Source organism: Nannobrachium achirus (genome assembly GCF_963921795.1).
Source record: "Nannobrachium achirus genome assembly, chromosome: 1".
NCBI lineage: Eukaryota > Metazoa > Chordata > Actinopteri > Myctophiformes > Myctophidae > Nannobrachium > Nannobrachium achirus.
In genome coordinates, this window is record NC_137810.1 from 4,906,401 (window position 1) to 4,919,695 (window position 13,295).

General features: G+C 44.4%; 1 protein-coding gene and 1 pseudogene across 5 annotated transcripts in view; both read left to right on the forward strand.

Annotated features, from left to right (window-relative positions):
• Positions 1-9: 9 nt before the first annotated feature.
• The window catches only part of misp (mitotic spindle positioning), a 62,039-nt gene continuing 48,753 nt past the window's right edge, over positions 10-13,295 (forward strand). For 3 of the 4 annotated variants that reach the window (XM_080732738.1, XM_080732741.1, XM_080732740.1), the window contains exon 1: positions 10-84. The gene's annotated coding sequence lies outside the window, so the exon portion shown is untranslated. The remainder of the gene's footprint in view (positions 85-13,295) is intronic. The other variant, XM_080732739.1, reaches the window with a different exon arrangement.
• LOC308307887 (von Willebrand factor A domain-containing protein 5A-like) lies at positions 4,802-7,465 on the forward strand (annotated as a pseudogene). Its single transcript has 2 exons — positions 4,802-6,648; positions 7,138-7,465. The product of its transcript is annotated as a von Willebrand factor A domain-containing protein 5A-like (transcript).

Sequence of the window (13,295 nt, forward strand, 5' to 3'; positions counted from 1 at the left end):
GTCACTCAGTTCAGACTGACTGTCGTTCACTTAGTTTGTCATTACTGTCACTGTAGAGAGTAGAGACATACACCATACCTGTAGGTAAGAATGTTTTATTATCTTTAATAACGCCTGTATCAGATTATGTTATGTGTGTGTTATGTATGTTATGTTTTACTCCACTGCAGTCATTTGAAAACCTCAGTTGGGCAAGTTTCTTTGTAGATTTAACTTATACAAAACATATTAGTCACTTAAGCCCTATGTTATACTGTGGCTATTTTGTGGGGGGGAAATAGTCAAATTCTGAAGGATTCAGTTACTCTGGCACTACAAGGACATTTTGGTGCCAATACTTTTTTACTCTAGTCAAAAATGCAATAGCTTGTACCAGAGTATTTTTACATTGTAGTATTAATACTTGTACTTGCAGTACGTGAGAAACCAGAATATTTTCCCCACCACTGAACATATTATTTGAATTGCTGGCATTGAGTGAATGCTTATTTATTTTTATGACATGACATGACATGACATGACATGACATGACATGACAGGATATTTAGAAACCCTTCAGAAAGCTGACAGCAATCTGATCCAGGACCAGTTATTGTGCGTTGAGTCTACATAAAGTATGCGTGTCCCTTGAACATGCACAGTAAAAACCTCAGTGTTAACGCAAGTCTGAGAGTGTAAACATCATTTTGTTCCATTTTGTACAGTCAAGGGCAGGGGTTACCAAACATCTTTGTCTCAGGGCACCCCATATATATATTTTTTTTAAATCTGAGGCACCCCTACATTATAATTTTCACTCCCAGCACCCAAATATTTATAGCATATCGTCGTTGTCGGGTGGAAACCTTGTATGTCCAAAGCCGTTGGTTTTATATTTATCATCTATAAAATGTACTAAACTAGTGGAAACAGCAGATCTACAAGCACACAACGCCTCGCATCGCTGCCCGACAGTGACAATATTTTAGTGATTATGTTGCGAGGAAAACGTTGAGATAATAGCCATTTTTGGTTTGAACTGACTGAAAATTACTTTGTACTTCAAGTTGAAAATTATACAAAATATTTTCCCAAATAAATTCCAATTTTTCTCCTGGCACCCCAGGGTGCCCCGTCACCCACTTTGAAAACCCCTGGTCTAGAGTTGGTTAGTTGTTATGTTACATATGTGCTGAAGGAATGGGTTTCACCTACAGTATGACACTTGAGTTGGCTTGACCATTCCATGCTGCATTGAAGAACAGTTCCACACAGTATATTTGGACTATAATAGCGCCACCAGGAGGCCACAATAACACACCTGACCTGGTGGACACCAGTGCTCAGAAGAGCACTTCTTCTAGTTGATACAGCTGTTCTGGAGTACCCCCCCCCCCTCACCGTGACTAAATGGCTGTCTTGTTTTTCTTGAATCTATGTTTTATTGTTGGAAGTGTTAATGGTGTAAATGTCTTCATTCTTGTTCCTTGTTTTGTTTGTTCCTTGTGTTTGAACTTGAACTTGGGAAACAGAACAGACCGGTTCAGGAGATCTGAACTACAACAATAACTGCTGAGAGAGCTTGTAGATTTGTTCTTGTTAGAGCTTGTAGATCTGTTATTGTTAGAGTGGATGACAGGAGCTAGTTGGATGAATCTGTTGTGTCTTGGTTGGCTGTTATGTCATTTTTAATTTAACACAGACAAGCACAAGCACGCACACACATGCACACACACACACACACACACACACACACACACACACACACACACACACACACACACACACACACACACACACACACGCTTCCATTCTCTCACTGAAATACTCTATAGTCTGTGCAAGTCCGTGAACCGCAAACTGTGTGTGTGTGTGTGTGTGTGTGTGTGTGTGTGTGTGTGTGTGTGTGTGTGTGTGTGTGTGTGTGTGTGTGTGTGTGTGTGTGTGTGTGTGTGTGTGTGTGTCAGTGAACTGTGTACCTCAGATAAGGACTGTGCTCTACTGTCCTAGAAGCTGATTGGCTACAGAGTCTGGAGAGAGATGTGTGTGTGAGAGGAGATACACACACACACACACACACACACACACACACACACACACACACACACACACACACACACACACACACACACATACACACACACACACACACACACACACACACACACACACTGAGCTAATGTATTACCTCACATTAACTAGAGAGTGTGTGTGTGTGTGTGTGTGGGGGGGGGGGGGGGGGGGGGGGGGGGGGGGTTACTACTGCACTTAAACAGGCCAAATGTCCCCACACATACAGACTGTATAACTACAATTCTATTAGGCAAGGCCTCTTTAATAAGGTAGATCCAAATCATGATCAGTTTGTGTGGTTGGATGACTCTGAGAAGCTAAAACGACTCTTTGAATATGATATTCATTCTTTTGCTTCATTTCTTGACAAGGTTTGGTAAATGAGAAAGAGGGCCATTTACATGTAAAATAGTATTGTCTTCTTTGTTCTTATGTTGTTCATGTGTGTACTGTATGCACATTTACTGTGGACTTTTGTGTTGATGTCAGTGTAATGAAATCTTTTTGTGTAATGTGTCATACAATCCCATATGGGATGGGCCAAATTGATTGATTGATTGATTGATTGATTGATTGATTGATTGATTGATTGATTCATTCATTCATTCATTCATTCATTCATTCATATAGTTTAGAACAGTTTAGAACCTGTGGGTCCCCACATTATTTTAGGGGGGTCCCCAGATGATTAACTTAATGTGCAACATTGTTTTCTCACTCAACAGTAAACAAACCAACATAAAGTTTAAGTGTATAGAGAGGGTATATCTGCACATTTCTAAAGTGACAATTCAAGGACTTTAAAGACCTTTTTTGCACCTTTGGTCAAACATTGGTAACATTTGTCAAATATTAGAGGCAGAAATTGTGAAAACAGCAGATCTACATGCTCACAACGCCTCGCATTGCAAGGCGTTGTGAGCATGTAGATAGGCTATTTTCACAATGGAATAGATCGAGTCAAACTAAATGTAATGCCAACTCCTGCAATTCCAAGTGCTTGTGCAGGGGGGTGGGGCGTCCCGGTCCCCAGGGGGTGCAGGGGGGTGGGGCGTCCCGGTCCCCAGTTAAAATATGATTATTTTGCGACCTGAAAAGGTTGAGAACCGCTGGTTCAGATCAGTGGTTCTCAACCTTTTCAGGACGCGAGCCCCCAAAATAATCATATATTTTAACTGGGATCGACCCCCCCCCCCCCCTAACCTTACGAACACTAAGAGTTGAGCCATTACATTTTGTATAACACGGTTCTATTGTGAAAATAGCCGATCTACATGCTCACAGCATGAAGACTAGAGCAGATCGGCTATTTTCACAATTTCTGCCTCTAATATTCGACCATTTGGACAATGTTTAATTTGTCATTTTAGAAATGTGCAGATACCCTCTATAATATAGAGTCTATATTATGTTAGTTTGTTTACTGTTGAGTGAGAAAACAATGTTGGGGACAAAATATCTTTGCCAAAAAATAGCTGATCTACAAGCTTAATCGTGATATGGCATTTTCATATATCGTCCCAACTTGAAGGTTTGACGGACATATCCTTCCGACCAATGATCGTCCCGGGAGTATGTGTGTTGCTCTGTTGTTGCGCGCTAGGGCAGTGACGTCCCATAGGGCATGGGTATTTAACTGGCTGCCCGCGGGCCAAATGTGGCAATTTTGAAGAAGAAAAAAAATCCAAAAACTTGTTTTTGGAGGGGCTAGTGAAAGCTATAGGTATGGTTTGTGCGATATGAAATGTAAGCTTACCTATTAATGACAGTAATCCTCATCATATTCAAGTGAGAGTGTCTGTGTTCCAGCTGATCCTTGTTGAGCATCGTCAACGCATCAAATAAGGCAATTATGTGTCTGAGGTGTGAAATAGGTTGACATCTATTCTAAGATAGCATCAAAGCCAAGAGGTTGGCCATCACTGGTGTGATGTAGCTATAGCCAAGGCTATGTTTTAAACAAGATAGCATGTTTGCGGTTGTTGCACAGAAATTAAGCACATTTGCATGAAAAGTATTCTATTGTTAGTCCGGCCCCCGGCCCCTTGGGTTTCTGACTATGTGGTCCCCTGAACAATTTAGTTGAACATGCCTGCCATAGGGAGTGCCTTTTGAGAAGAAGGACAAAGAACAGTTTCCCAATGGATTCCTGTGGGAAATTAATTATGTCTTTATATCACTGCTTGACAGGGTTTGAGCGGAGTGGAAAGTCTGTCAGAGGACTGTACATGTGTGTGTTTATAGCTAGCAGTCCTTCAGGAACTGTTTGCTTTTAGTTCACTTTTTCTTCCCACTTTAAGCATTTAAACTGGACTGTGTGAAATGTTAATAGCCACAGTTTAAAGTACTGTGAATCTGAATCAGAAATCGGGCATCTTCCTTTCTTCCTTCACAGGTGAAGTAGTCAAGGGGATATCTTAAAAAAGTCCTGGAATAAATTCCTTACCAAGAAATGTCTTCACCAATGTATTTGTAAAGGTCTCCAGTAACACATCTCACAAAGACAGAAATTCAGTTTCCCTAGGAGATAAGAACGAGTCGCTCTTTTTCACGGCGACACTGGGCCGTGACGGTAGGCAGTGTGCGGTCTGTGTCCATATATGGAGATCACTGATAACACCAGCACCACAACGGCATAAAAGGCAACTACCTCTGAGTCGCGAAGGATCACTGAGACTATCTGCACGACGAGACCTTCAAGATGTCCACCTTTTTGTCTACATTCCCAGGACGTATACAGACAGACAACATGGTGAACCGTTGCGGTTTGCTTTCTGCCAACAGAGATCCGGTTCCTCTGAAAGGCATCGAGGTGGAGGTTGAGGTGAGGGACCATGTGGCGACAGTGACCTCCGTCCTGCACTATGAGAACAAGGAGGAGAGCCCCCTAGAGGCCGTGTTTGTCTTCCCTCTCCCCGGTGACGCCGCCGTCTGTCATTTCAGCGCAAAGATGGGCCAGTCAGAGGTGGTGGCTGAGGTGAAGGAGAAACAGAGGGCTCGGGAGGAGTACGACGACGCGCTGAGCTCAGGCCAGCAGGCCTTCCTATTGGAGGAGAGCGAGCAGAGCCCCGACGTGTTCTCTCTGAGCGTGGGCAGTCTGCCTCCGGGGGAGAGCGCCACCGTCAGGCTGGAGTACGTCACTGAGCTGGCCGTGGAGGCCGACCACGGGCTGAGGTTCTGCCTGCCCGCTGTGCTCAACCCCCGCTACCAACCTCAAGGTGGAGGAGGTGGTGGTCAGCCTCCTCCTGTGGTGACCTCTGCTCCAGCTTCTCTGGTGCCCTACAGTCTGTCCTTCTCTGCCCACGTGAGCTCTCCTCGAGCCGTGTCTAAGGTAGAGTCCAACTGTTCCCTGGACCCTCTTCAGTACCTCAACACGGAGAAGACCCGGGCCGTGGTCAGGCTGGCTGCAGGACACAGGTTTGACAGAGACGTGGAGCTGTTGATTTATTACAAAGACGCCCACCGGCCCACTGCCGTGGTGGAGGCAGGACAGGAGTCTGTCAAAGCTGGTTCTCTGATGGGCGACCCGGTGGTCATGCTGAGCTTGTACCCAGAGTTCCCTGAAGCTGTGATGTCATCAGTGACTACATGCGGGGAGTTCCTGTTTCTAATGGATCGTTCTGGAAGCATGCGTGGTACCAGAATTACCAGTGCCAGGGACACTCTGCTGCTCCTGCTTAAAAGTCTGCCCATGGGCTGCTATTTTAACATCTATGGCTTTGGGAGTGACTTTAATCACTTCTTCCCCAGGAGTGTGGAGTACAAACAGAACACCATGGAGGAGGCTGTGAAGCAGGTTTAGATGATGGAGGCCGATATGGGAGGAACGGAGATCCTTCGGCCCCTCAAACATGTATACGAGCAATCCTGCGTTCCCGGTCAGCCCAGACAACTCTTTGTCTTCACCGACGGCGAGGTGGGCAACACCAAGGAGGTCATTGACCTGGTGAAGAAGAATGCCGGCTCCCACAGGTGCTTCTCTTTTGGGATCGGGGAGGGGGCCAGCTCTGCTCTCATCAACGGGATGTCCAAGTAGGGAGGAGGACACCCCCAGTTCATCACAGGAACCGAGAGGATGCAACCCAAAGTGATGCAGTCGCTTGGCTTTGCCCTGCAGCCTGCTGTGGTGGATGTTTCCCTCGAGTGGAACCTGCCAGAGGGAGTGTCTGCAACGCCTCTGTCTCCGCCAATCACAGCCCTTTTCCAGGGTCAGAGGTCACTGGTTTATGCCCAGCTCACTGGAGAGAGTTCAGGCGCCAGTGAAGGCAGCGTGAAAGTGACGTACAGGCTGGCAGAGCAACCCTTCGAGTGTCAGCTCCACTTGAGTCTCAAACCAGCAGAGGGCGACGGCGGACTGATGGTCCACAGGTTGGGGGCTCGGACCCTGATTCGCTCCCTGGAGCTGGAGCAGAGAGGCGAGCGAGGGCAGCGGGAACAAGCGGAGATGCAGAAGAAGAAGGTGGTGGAACTCAGCGTCCAATCAGGAGTGAGCAGCGCCTTCACCGCCTTCATCGCTGTCAACAAAGGAAGTGGGGAGGCTTTGCCAAGCCCCCAGAACCCAGGGCTAGATTTGAAGCAGCCCCGATGGTGGCCAAAGTTGGAACTGCAGCCTAAACACGCATTTTGGCCCCGCCCCTCCACTCCAGACTGTGAGCGGAGAGCAGCGTGACGTCATTTGTGGTCTCGAATAGTGGCCAATTTCCCCCAGAATGCACCTGGATTAGCTACATGCTAGCACGTAGCCGTTGCTTCAAAACGCCACTGAGCACTTGCATTGAAATGATAGTGGGGGCGGGGCTCGTCCGCTCTCTATTTTATATATACTCTATGGGCTTTGCAGCGACCTCTGTTACGCAGAGACGTTCCAGTACAAGGATTTTCTGGGGGGGTATGGGACTGCTTTCAGTGGAGTCCCACCGATTTTCTCAAAGAAACCCAAGCTTCTACTATTGACTGCAGTGCCTCCGAAGATATTCGCCTGCAAGAAGCCATATCCTGTTTTAGAGAATGCAGTTCCTCAGCCTCTATTGGAGGAGCACGAAGAGGATTCAAAAAGCCACTCGTGTGGACCCTTGGACTACCAAGAGACACATTGCTGCAGTTGATTTCCCTCCAGACGGCCTCTGGCTCCTGGCCTCTGACGTCATCCCTGGAAGATGTCTTGGGGAAGACCAAGGACCAGGTGGAAGAGTCCATGCCTGCACAGGTGAACCGGGATGTGTGGACCACTGTTTTGGCTCTGCTCTGGCTCCACGGTTCCCAGAAGGGAGCCCAGGACGAGTGGCAGCTTCTGGCTACGAAGGCGGTGTCCTGGCTCCGTGCTCAGAAGGTCCCACAGCTGATGGAGTGCATTGAGGCTGGGAACGCCCTGTTGGGCTGCAAGGTGCAGAAAGAGGCCCTGGGGCTTGTTTAATTTGCATTTAGTTTGAGGTAATCTTGGTAATTGAAGTTTTCATATTCCAAAAAGAAAACAAAAAACGAATGATTTTTGAATTGCTTGTAATTTTTTTCCTTTTGTTTACCAAATACCTAAATGAACAAATATATATTTACTCATGCTTTTAAAGCAACATTTTCGTACTCAAATCTTTGCTTCTTGGGGGTCCATGGAACAAAATATTTTGAGGTGGGGGTTCGTGGGCAATACATATACTTCTAGGGGTCCCTGACATGAAAAGCTTGAGAACCACTGATGATAGAAACTAGAAAGAGGCAATTGGAAATTGCAAGTGTGGTTGCCGTGACGATATTCTGCATTCTGTGAAGTCAGACCAATCCTCCAGCTAGCACCACTCCCCCATTGAATTCACCGTTTGTCAGCCTTCTGATAGGTCCCTGAGACTCCCTGACTGGCCAACCAGAAAAAAAAAAAAAACATTCACTTTTGCTACCGGGGGTGGAGTTATGCAGTGGGACAAAGTCCTTTCGTTCTTTCACCGTGGTGCGGTGATGCGGAGCACGGCCGGGGCGCAGTACGGCGCTGCGCGGTCATAGCGAATTCGGTAATTATAATGAAATAAGCTTCAACAAACTAGTTCACATGAACGATGATGTAACTAAGATATTCCATTGGGTAAATATATTTTAAATGGGTAGAATTACAATTATACATTTTATGTTGACAGCCAGCCTATAATTCCACAACTTCCTACCCAAGATGCGCTGCACGCTCTCTCTCTCTCTCTCTCTCTCTCTCTCTCTCTCTCTCTCTCTCTCTCTCTCTCTCTGTCCTCTGCCTGTTTCAGAGGATTAAACTAATTAAAACATGTATTTTCGGGGGAATACCCGTGTTTTGCAATGTAACTACTGTACTTTTTTGTTCCTTTTTTATTAATATCACGTAGATGTTTTTCTTCAATAATGAGGCTATGAAAACTCTTTTCCCCATTCACTTTCATTATAAAAATAGTCTGCCCTGGTTTTTCTGTCCCACTGGGATTAAACAAATTAAAACATGTATTTTCGGGGGAAAACCCCTGTTTTGCAATGTAACTACTGTACTTCTTTGTTCCTTTTTGTATTAATATCACTTAGATGTTTTTCTTTTGGTACTTTAAATAGCAATAACGAGGCTATGAAAAATCCCCCCCCCCCCCCCCCCATTCACTTCCATTATAAAAACAATCTTCCCTGGATTTTTTGTCCCACCTAGTAACAGAGCAAAATGGGGCGAGATTTGACAAAGAGTGGATTCCAATTGCACCTTTCACCCATTGAATTCCAAATGCAACTAAAAAATCTGGTTTCCATCAATTTGTGTGTGTGTGTGTGTGTGTGTGTGTGTGTGTGTGTGTGTGTGTGTGTGTGTGTGTGTGTGTGTGTGTGTGTGTGTGTGTGTGTGTGTGTGTGTGTGTGTGACTATCACTGTCAGGCTCCTCTCCTGTTCAGAAGAACTTTATATCACCCTACCGTGTGTCTGTCTGTGTTCCCTAAGACAATTTATATGGAAAATGCCATATCATAAAAATAGAGTTCCATAACACTTTTTTTCCCCCTCATGCTACTTTCTACATTATTGGAACTGGACATTTTGTTTGAACTTAAACTTGTTCAGCTTTACGCAGTTATTATTCCTTGTATGTTTCTCTTTATATATATTTTTCATACTTTTTTGAGACCTAGTGGATTCCTGTGGGAAATTAATTCTGTCTTAACATTTATATTACTGCTTTCGGCTTGAGCTGCAAGGAAAGTTCGTCTGGTCTGAGGATGTGTACATTTCTTTTTCCAGGAAGTAATTTTTTTAGTTCACATTTGCTTTCCACATTTTATGCCTAGAATGATTTAATACTTTAACTATTAAAAAAAAAAAAAAAAAAACAGATCTGCAAGCTACGTCACACAATACGTCACAACGCCTTGGGCAGCTTGTTGATCTGGTGTACTGTATTTGGCCCTAATGCGATCGATCAGCTGAAGGTGACATAAAACATAAAACAGGCCTGTTGCTCACGTGTGTCAACGAGAAGAAGGGTACAAAGTTTAATGTCACATGACCAAATCATGGGCAAAGACAGTTTGGCGGGGACACACACGCCCACGCCCACACACACACACACACACACACACATACATGCACGCACGCACACTAGGGTGGATCTTAAATTACCTTTTTTTGATTTTCTTGAGTCTCACCCCCCAATTATGTTCCAATGTACAAAAAACTGCTTTGGTTAAAATTTGGTTGAATTTCAAGCATATTTAGAGGTAGCTCAATCAAGTCAAAGATTGTACATTTTATTGGTCAAAATCGAATTGCACTGCAGGCACATTTAAGTTATACATTACACATTATTCTTATACTAAGCACAGAATTTATATTTTTTAAGCTTACAAATCTAAACACAAATCTGATTACATGTTTGTCATATGTCAAACCAGAATTAATGTATTGTAGGAAATAGCAAAGCAAAGAATGACAATTTGCAATTTTTCATTTAACATGCACAATGACAGGTCTTTATTGCACACTCTTCAATCATACTCACAACACACAACAAGCACACAGCCCCACTTCCTTGTTTACCCCCAAAACCCACGAAAGTCACTGCAGTATAGCAATTCAGTAGTTACTGATCAATTAAAGTTTGTTTACGGCTATCGGGATACTTGTGCCGATAGTCCTGCACAATTTGCAGCTGGAGTTGGGACTCATCTTTAGTAATTAGACCACAATATTCTTGTATTAGGGCAACCCCACGCTCTGCATGATCATTGACAACATTCATCGCCTTCACTACAGCCAGAGCTGCTTGGTAGTCCTCCCTGGGCTCCCACTCAAAGCACCTTGGAAAAAATCTTCAATGTTCTTCCTTGCAATTGTTCCAAGGTCAACAGTAATTCTCTTCATATGCCCCTGTTCACCATAAGTGATTGGAAAACTTTTGAGAAGCAGCTTTAGACACCTCAGCATTTATTGATGAACCGGAGGTATCCGGTTCAGAGCTCCAGGAGCTACCCATCATTCCCGTTGAATGGCAAAGGTTATTTATTGCATGAAGATCTGGATGTTTCATGGCCAATTCAAACTGACCTTCAGGGAAGAAAAAGCATGCATGGATTTGTGCATTTTTGCAGTTTGCAATTATGTGAAGGCATGGATGATGGCACCTGTTGCTGTCAGCGCTCCACTAAATGACTTGGCAGCTGTTAAAATCGTTGCTGGAATATTCATCAATAAATGCTGAGGTGTCTAAAGCTGCTTCTCAAAAGTTTTCCAATCACTTACGGTATTTGGCTCCAGAGATCGTCGGACTTGCATTGTTTGACAGTCAAGTGAGCGCGCAAACGAAGAGGCTGATGTTGAGAGCCATGAAAGATGGAAATGAAGATCATGAACAGGGGCATATGAAGATAATTACTGTTGACCTTGGAACAATTGCAAGGAAGAACATTGAAGTGCTTTTCAAAATTATGGATCTCCCAGATGACTTCCTTGACGTTGATCCCGATGAGTGGGAGCCCAGGGAGGACTACCAAGAAGCTCTGGCTGTAGTGAAGGCGATGAATGTTGTCAATGATCATGCAGAGCGTGGGGTTGCCCTAATACAAGAATATTGTGGTCTCATTACTAAAGATGAGTCCCAACTCCAATACTTGCTGCAAATTGTGCAGAACCATCGGCACAAGTATCCCGATAGCCGTAAACAAACTTTAATTGATCAGTAACTACTGAATTGCTATACTGCAGTGACTTTCGGGGGTTTTGGGGTAAACAAGGAAGTGGGGCTGTGTGCTTGTTGTGTGTTGTGAGTATGATTGAAGAGTATGCAATAAAGACATGTCATTGTGCACGTTAAATGAAAAATAGCAATTTGTCATTCTTTGCTTTGCTATTTCCTACAATACATTAATTCTGGTTTGACATATGACAAACATGTAATCAGATTTGTGTTTAGATTTGTAAGCTTAAAAAATATAATTTCTGTGCTTAGTATAAGAATAATGTGTAATGTATAACTTAAATGTGCCTGCAGTGCAATTCGACTTTGACCAATAAAATGTACAATCTTTGACTTGATTGAGCTACCTCTAAATATGCTTGAAATTCAACCAAATTTTAACCAAAGCAGTTTTTTGTACATTGGAACATAATTGGGGGGTGAGACTCAAGAAAATCTAAAAAAGGTAATTTAAGATCCACCCTAACGCACACATACACACACACACACACACACACACACACACACACGCACACACACACACGCACGCACGCACGCACGCACGCACGCACGCACACGCACGCACGCGCACACACGCACACACACAAAGTCGACTGATAGACAATGGACCTTTTTAGTCTGACCTTATTGTATGCTGGAACACTGTATCTCCTTCCTGAAGGCAGCAACCTATGGCTATTGTTTAAGAAGTATTATTATCCGGCTTGGTTGGGAGCTTGATTCTGATTGGTCGAGTGCTGAAATCAGCGGTGAATTATGAGCGTATAATGACCGCTCCGCTCTGTAATTTACCGCTGCCTAATCAAAGGCTCAGAGCAGCTGCTGTATTTTGGCTGCACTGCGTGGATTTAGCGCCGTATCCAACATGTCTACCATGTAAACAAACACACAGCGTCATTTACAACCAAACCTTGCCCTGAAGAATGTTTTAAAAAACATTTGAGGCGAGAAATAGACGACGCAGTAACAGAAAATGGATTATATTTGATCAGCACTTCCTTGTTTTCCAAGGCGACCGTGTTGCGCTCGGGGGAACGCACTCGGTCTTGCTGCTTGGTCATTATGGCTGACACTTCGGGCTGATAATTCCCCTCGGCTCCGCCTCGGGGAATTATCAGCCCGTCGTGTCCATATAAGCCATAATGACCGCGCAGCAAGACCTTATCGCATACATATTTCTTGTCAGCCTTAGAATGCTGTTAGCATGGTGTAGCACAGGGGAGGGTGATCACTGGCATAAGTGTGTGAGAGAGTTATTTTTTTTAATGTAAAAAATAATTACAAAATAAGCAAATGCAATCTCTAACTCGGACTGGGGAGAAATCCAAATCTGTTGACATATTTTATTTTGATGTGGCGTCACAATTCAACTTAAAGGGATATTTCACTTTCACAAAATAACTTTTGGTCATTTTATCGTCTAATCAGGCTTTTATGAACACCCTGAACAGATTTTAATTTGTTTGATTCAATATTTAGATATTTGATGTAAATGTTACCAGGCCCTCCTCCTACTGGGCCACTCCCCACACACACCCATTGTAACTTCAAACTCCATTTTAACCATGATAGATGCATTAAAAACACCCATTATTTTTTCTGATGACTCATACTACCCTCCTAATACGTGATCAGGCCGTTTTTTTTTTTTTTCAATAACCGTTTTCATTTATTTTTTATTGCGACCGTAGGTCGCAGTTACTTACACTATCCAAACCTCCAATGGCCGTCCGTCTGTCCCTCCGTCTGTCTGTCCGTCGCGTCACTCGTCACACGTCACACTTTCCCCCTACTCATATCTCCACCACCGTTGCCCCGATCCATGCCAAAATTTCCACACAAACTCCTTGCCTGCCAAACTACAACCTCCAAGGACCCCCGGAGCTCCAGGGACCCCCAGGTCCCTGGGGGACCCCCAGGTGTAAAAAATGACCAAATGTGCAAAAATGACCAAATGACCACCCCAACGGGGCTGCTCAAGGGGAATTCCCGGGGACCACCGACTCCTGGTGCTCCAGAACGGATGCAAAAGTGGTGGCGCCCCCAGTGGAGGACCCCCTC